Source organism: Zootoca vivipara, chromosome 7, assembly GCF_965207765.1.
Source record: "Zootoca vivipara chromosome 7, rZooViv2.hap1.1, whole genome shotgun sequence".
NCBI classification, from domain to species: domain Eukaryota; kingdom Metazoa; phylum Chordata; class Lepidosauria; order Squamata; family Lacertidae; genus Zootoca; species Zootoca vivipara.
Window position 1 is genome coordinate 56,930,588 of NC_142590.1, and position 7,739 is coordinate 56,938,326.

The window sequence follows — 7,739 nt, forward strand, 5'->3', positions numbered from 1 at the left end:
AGGTTGCCAGCTGGGCTTGGGAAATGCTGTGCTTGTTGTTGTTTTTCTGAACAAGCCATGAAGACAGTTTCTGGAGTGACAGGAAAGGGTTCCAGCCAGGCTGGTCTCATGCCAACTGTCAGTTCAAAACCAGACTTCTGCAACCCGCTCAAGAGAGCTCCTGCATTCCATTAGCTAAATTGCAAAGTGAAAACACATTTACCTTCTGAAACTGATTCAGGATTTGTTCATATATTTGATTGGCTTCCTTCCCACAGGAGCATGTTGTGACAGTATCCTGAAGGAAAATAATGTATTAAATAAATTATGTTTTGACATATTTCTTCATGTATATTGTGTTCAAACATATATCTTAAAGTGGAACAAGTACTGCTGAACTGAATGCAAAAACAAATGCTGAATTACTAAATTATCATGTTTGGTATGATAATTCTCTACTTGTGAAAAATATGTGGGGAGATCCATTTAATAAAATATGGAAAAGAGGGTCTGCAGAAGCAGCTAACTAGTTTATAATCAGTTTCTTCCTAGTCAGCTGTAACTACTCATGCATGTAAGTGCTGTACAAAGCTAATTGGTCATCAAATGCCACGTCAGGCAAAGGAGGAAGAAAATGTAGCAATGAGAACATCAAAGAGCTATATTATTTGACACTACTACAAAGGCTAATGAAAAAATGGAAGCTTTTGGCACTTTACTGAAGACCAATTTTAAATTACAAATCTGAATTTAGGTTTACTGAATGCATGTTATTAAGACACAAAGCCCATTTTAATATATATCCTGGAATCATTCTTGCAGATGGAGTTGATATTTACCAGATGATATCCATGTACTTATGGGCAACATAACTGAAGTTGACAAGGGACTGGCATCTGACACATTATCTGAAAGCCATTTTATCAACTGTGCTACATCTGTGTATGTAATTATTTTGTTTTTGCTTGATACATCCACTGCTTACGACAATTCTATGAGGGTGGCAAGTTTTTTTTTGCATGGAGCTTGCACTTATTTCAACATTTCTCTAACACTTTGAAAGCAGGGTTTCCTTCTAAACATACTTTTTTCCCTGCCCCAGAACCAAGCTCAACCCATTTGTTCAGACTTGCAGAGATATTCATGTGCGGCCATTTGTGGCCTCATGTCAAGACCTGTATATTGGGATGAAGGAATATTAGAGGGCTTTATAATGTAGGAACACCCCCCCTTCCTCCCCCCCCCCCTAGGCATGTATAGGGTTGACATACGTCCAGAACTTCCCAGACATATCCAGAATACTGTAGGCAGCAGCAGTGTCTGGGCAGAAAGCGTTAAAATGTCTGGGAAAATTTGGATGTATGGCAACCCAGTGAGTTTTTTGTTTTTGCTTATTTTCCAGATAAATAGCTCGAAAACTTCATTATTATTATTTTGCAATTTTCCAGAAAAAGCGCAACAACTTTTCCACCTGGATTTCCCCTGTTTGAAATATGGCAACCCTATGCATGTATTTTATTCCGCAGCAGCAATTTTGCCCATTCATCTCTTTTCATCTCTTTTGTTAGCTTACTCTGGAATAAGTTCCACTGAGTTCAGTATTCAGTGAATACTGCTCACTTCTGGAGGGTCTGTCATTTACCCTCTTCTACCAAGGGCCCTCCCTACAGTTTGAAAACCAAAGTCTTAACCCAAGTGATTGCTCTGGGTGGAGAGACAGAAATTCTGGTTATCTAGTAACCCACTAGGTCTGATGTACTTGTGGAAAGCTCTCTGATCACTGCTGTTCTTACAGATCTGCCGAGTTTTTCTTCATTCCTTTTAAAAACCATGCATCATTGAGAGAGAGAGAGAGAGAGAGAGAGAGAGAGAGAGAGAGAGAGAGAGAGAGAGAGAGATTTCACGAACATTTTCCTCACTCCAAAAACACATGCTGCCTTATTGACAATTTTTGCAGCCCTTTGTGGGAAAAAGTGTGGAACTGTTCATAAGGGGAAACTATGAGGATTTGTGCCCATTGGTGAGAGAAAAGTTGTGCCCATTGATTAATTTTCACTCTCATCCAGTTGTGCATGACTGGAGCAGAATGTGGACTGGGGCACACATCCAGTTTTGAGCCTGAAAGCCAATTCAACTGAAATAAAAGCATTGTGTTTTGCCTCTGGATGCATTATTTTCAACAGGATGCAAATTCAAACTTGCTTCTGACTGTTCATATCATTCCATCTGAAGGATGTGGAACTTAAACTGGATAATGATGAAACCTGTCATGTCGCTTAGACGGTAAGGACACGTTCCCTTTTCCCTCCCCATCCCCATGTAGATTTAGCATAGTCGAAAACGCTTCCTGCCTTTCACGATGCTCATTTCTCTTTCTCCCTTCAATGATATATTCATATCTTATGGGATACATATCATTGTGACTACACGATCCTGAATTGGCTAGGAATAAATAAGAATTGGGGGTTCCTCCCCCCCCCCCTTTGCAAACAATTGTTTTACAAACAAGCGTAAAAAAATAACTGGAAGTCTAGAATGTGGGGTTTCCCCCTCCTGTAAATTTCACATATCAAACCTTATTAAAATTTGGCACAGTCCTGCAACCTACTTCTTTATGAACTTTTGAAAAAATGCACTGCTTTGCAATTTTTTTAAAAGAGCTTCTCAGCTAAATCCTACAGTCATTTACAGTAAGCCTCATTGAACTCAATAGGATTTTATATCTGAGTAGGTATGCATAGGATTGTCTACTAATTTACAAGATATGTATTTAAAAGCAGGCACCAATGTTCTGGGCACTTTCCTTGTCTTGGCTGACCCCAGAGGGGGAGAACTGAAACCCATTATGGCCAATTTGAAATACCTGGCCCATAGACTTATTCCAAGGTTGTATGAGATGTTTGTTATCTGGTTAGCTGTTTTCAGTGCATGCGTGATTTTACTGGTATTATGCACTAAAGCTACTATAGGTGTGCCCATTGCTGCTATATGATTGCTCATAGCTGCAACTTACACAGAGTGTCAGTTCCTTCTTAATACTGAGGAAGTTGTTGGCAGTCCTGCTGACTCTCCTTTGATGAAAGTTGCTTCCTTCCGTGCATTGATTGAAGACATTCACCAGGTAGAATTTCAACAAGTAATGAAAAAAGCAACACCTGTCTTCAGACTAAAGCAAATCAGGATAACTTATTAGAATAGGCAACATTTCATTGAATAATGCATTACAGTTCAAATCAGAGGCTTATTGTCAATTCACAGTCATTTTGATTTTCTCAGTTATCATATATGAAACATCTTCAACAGTTATCTCCTTAAATTTCATGTCACCTCTCAAATACTGCATAAATATCAAGTAACAAATACTACTAATACTAAATTCCACTGAATGTCAGCTATGACCTGTCAAAAATCTAATCCTGAAATCTAATTAAATATTAAATGTGATTATATAATAAAATACCAATATAAAATAAAGCAAATATTGCAATACATATTCAGAGAAAATGCAACTAATAATCAGTGTTAAAATTCACTGGGCAGAATCTTAGAAAGAAAACCCTTTTTGGAGTCTGATCAAGCGGCAATCATTGAGTCCCTGATTACATATATGACTTTGTTAGCTTTGATTACAGAACTATTGCCAACTTTGGCACTATTGTGTAAACGATATATTAGAATCCATATACAGTATGTGAACATATGAGATGCATATACGTCATCACCAACAAAAGACATAGATATTAGGGCACACAAAGGGGGACACAAAGGAGACACATTCTGAATAAGGAAAGATTTTCAGCCCAATTGTATCCATCTACTGAGTTCAACAGAACTTATTCTCACCTCCATTTTTTAAGATTAATATTTTGTTGGAATATGAGCCCCTCTCCAAATAAGAGAACAGAATGTGCAAGGGACAGAAAGCTTATACCAACAAGTTTCCAAGGACAAAGATTTACAAGAAAATCAATCACTGAATGGCTTAGGGAAGATACCTTTGTATTTTGAAGAGAATGGGATCCATGTAAGAGTCTGATGCTTGTGTGCTGATCTTGAGACTGCTGAAGAAGAAGAAGAAGAAGAAGAAGAAGCCCAGAGGGTTCAGTAATACAAACTGATGCATCAAGATTTGTCTCTGTGACTAAGCTTCCCGTACGAAATTCACTGCAATTCCAAACATGTATGCAGCCTCCTTCCACCAATGTTGTTGTTGTTTAGTCGTTTAGTCGTGTCCGACTCTTCGTGACCCCATGGACCAGAGCACGCCAGGCACTCCTGTCTTCCACTGCCTCCCGCAGTTTGGTCAAACTCATACTCACAGTTATTTGCTTGATGTCTCCAAATCCCTTCCGCATTTCATACATATCCACAGATACCATGCAGTGCCCAAAGTGGAGCTGTTTGAGGCTGCTAGTAGGGATCAAACACAGCAGCAAGGCTGTGTGCAGAAGAAAGAGGATGCAACCACCCTCCATTTCAGCACTGTGTAAAAAACATTCACTATTCAGCCAGGAGAGCTATTAATGGGAAATAAAAGACCTGTAAGGCAGCCCTACTTTGTACAGGTACATGTTGGTCTTTTAACAGATCTGCACGATGCTTGTTGAATTTGGGGCTCATCTACACAATTCTGTTCAGTACTATTTCTATATGATGAGCCGGAATGTATGGTAAATAGCTTGCAACGCCTGTATATTTCCCCATCTCTTGTTCCAGTACATGCATCTCTCTCACTTGAAAACCATTCAGACCCAAGCCCTGCTCAGCCACATAGCTTACTGCTGGACGACGAATCACCATCTCTCAGTCTAGCAGCCTGTCTCTCTGGGTTGTTGTGAGGATAAGAAGTGAGGATAAGTGAATCAGAAGAGTCTGGAAGGAGCCTCTGGGTAAGGAATGATTCAGCAATAGAGAAGCTATATGGCTTCCCTTTTACAGAGATTCCTCATTCTGTAAACAGTTAATAAAGTATATCTTATGTTTAAGGACCTCCTGGATTCTGCAAGTTATTATAGCACAACCTCCTCTGAGCTGCTTGTGATAAGGGTTTTGTGAAAAGGAAAGATAACATAAAAACAGCAATGTGAATCTTTGATTCAAAAAGGGTCCCACTGAAGTGAATCAGTTGGTAGTTCTCAAGAAACATTAATGTTTAGCGTCTTCATGCACATCAGTGTCCATTTTCCTGTCAAATTTGGATGAAGCCCTCAACACACACCACAACGCCACACTTTTCATGGTGATTGCGTTTGCCGCAGGTGACCTGGTACTGTACCAGTGTTTCCTATGGCAAGTTTGTCCAGTGTGAAAGACAAGTGAACATACTTATACAAGTTAAGATACATGTCAGGGAGCTGCAGCCTAAATAGGGGTCCCAAGTCACGTGTACTAATGTACATAATAGTGTTCATTGCATGGAACTTCTCTTCACCTTTTTAGCATCTGATATTTTTTGAAAGTATACAAAAGACAAAAATGGACATAGATCAGAAATGAATTTCTTTTTTTCTATTTTTGGCAGGGAAGAATGCTCTTAAATTTTGAAGAATTAAAATCACTTTATAAAATGACCCTTTACTGTGAATAATCTAATGAACCTACAACAAGATGCATATATTTCAGATATTGATCTATCTATATCTATCTATATCTATATCTATATCTATATCTATATCTATATCTATATCATCTATATCTATATCTATATCTATATCTATATCTATATCTATATCTATATCTATCCATCTATCCATCTATCCATCTATGATCTATCTATCATCAATCTAAATGCTGTATTGGATACTGCCTTTCTAGCTGATATATCTATTATCTTGTAAAGTGGAGCAGTTCACACTTATTGTGAAGTGCATGAAAACAGATCATAGAAATATCTTACCGTGTTTGAGATGCCTTGCCGTTTTTTGAGATGCTTTATTGATAATCAATGTGTACCTGTCCTTGAGACTGTCTTCCACTTATATACTGATAAGTGAAGATAATGAAATGCTTAGTAATCCCCTTTGGATTTCTTGCCTGATTATGTGCAAGCTTACTCAGCCAAAACAGATTTCCTAGAACACTTCCCCCAATTTTCACTGAGATGACTGGCATATAGTAAAGATGCCACCCACACACGGGTGTAGAAAATACATCAAGTACTCTTGAAACATGCCTTTCTGCAGAATATTTGTTTACACTGCCAACTTTATTTCCAGATTACCTCGGCACAGGACTACTAGCCTTATATATCCATGACAAATGTGTGCCAAAATGGCAATTTCAGTGGGCCCATCTGCAAAGGCTACATATTTTATAGAGTAACCTCTCATCTATATCTCATGGGTTTTTGGGAAGATATATGACGTTAGATAATGCACATAATATGAAGTCAGCCCTGTGGGAAAACAACCTGCTTTCAGTTCTGTGGAAATGGTCCAGGAGTTCAGAACATCTAACTCAGTTGAGCTCCAACTCCCATCAGCCCCAGTCAGCATGGCCAATGGTCAGGGGTGATAGGAATATTGTAATGTTTGGAGGGCCAAAGGTTCCCCATCCCTGATCTAAGTGATAGATTTAGATATTCACTCACAACGTAGTCCTATTAGCAAAGATGTCAAAAACCTTGAGGTTTTTTTTAAAAAAAAATCTGAAAAGACTATGGTGGTTAGGAATCATGGTAGAGTGTTCTTCAGAGGATCTGAATGCCTTTCGTCCATATTTAGTCCTGTTTGGATAGCACACTTGTGTTGACTGAGCGCAGATCCACACCATATATTTAATGTGCACATCCACTGCACATTAAAAGCGCATTTACTTTCCCCAAAGAATCTGGAAAACTAAAGTTTCCTAAGGGTGATGGGAATTATAGCTCGGGGGCGGGGCTATTGTTCCTAAGTTTCTTCAAGAGAAATTGTGTGCTTCAATAATGCACTGGATGTGCTTTAAATGTATCGTGTATATCTGCCCTGAGTGTGCATGGGGTATCTCATGCTGTATAGTCATCATAGCTTCTAAACAGGACCTCTGCCTATGCATATTCCCTTTGAATATCATGGAGGAAGGGCCCACCAAGTGCATTCCAGATTCCCTTATTTCTTTCCATCTCCTTCAGTCAAAACAAATACGTTGTCTGAACAGGACTGAACATCTATGTGTGTTTGATATGTCCCCTTTAAAAGGTTCGATCCATTAATAACTGTCCCAGGTAGGCCCAGTAGCATAGGAAGATAGGAGCGGTGGGGGAGCGGCGCCCCGGGCAGCGCAATCCCAGGGGCGGCATCATGGCTGCCCGCCCCGCCCACAAAATGTGTGCCCCGCCCTTGTGCGTGGTGCACCATGCCCCAAAACGCGCACCCCACCCCCAAAACACACATCCCGCCCCCCAAAACGCCCACCCCTGCCCCGCCCCCAGAACACGCGTCACGTCCCTGGGGGCAGCACGCCTGCTCTCCGCCCTGGTGGCGGAGCATGAAGCTCTGCCACTGAGTAGGCCTAATCAAAATGTGAAGGTTTCTTACATGACAATGTACGTACTTGTTGTTGTTGTTGTTTAGTCGTTTAGTCGTGTCCGACTCTTCGTGACCCCATGGACCAGAGCACGCCAGGCACTGCCTCCCGCAATTTGGTCAAACTCATGTTGGTGGCTTTGAGAACACTGTAAGGCCTTTGCAGTGGCCGGTGAGGCGGCAGCTATAAGCTATGATGAGAGCTTTTGACATCAGGCCGCCAGGATCCCTTCTGGTCAATGGGATCACTACTTA

The 7,739-nt window shown here is 40.3% G+C and overlaps 1 long non-coding RNA gene across 1 annotated transcript; it reads left to right on the plus strand.

Annotated features, from left to right (window-relative positions):
* Nucleotides 1–800: 800 nt before the first annotated feature.
* Nucleotides 801–4,826, plus strand: LOC148685089 (uncharacterized). Its single transcript, XR_015951108.1, has 3 exons — nt 801–921; nt 2,163–2,262; nt 4,696–4,826. It is a non-coding gene; the product is annotated as an uncharacterized LOC148685089 (long non-coding RNA).
* The last annotated feature ends 2,913 nt before the right edge of the window (nt 4,827–7,739 follow it).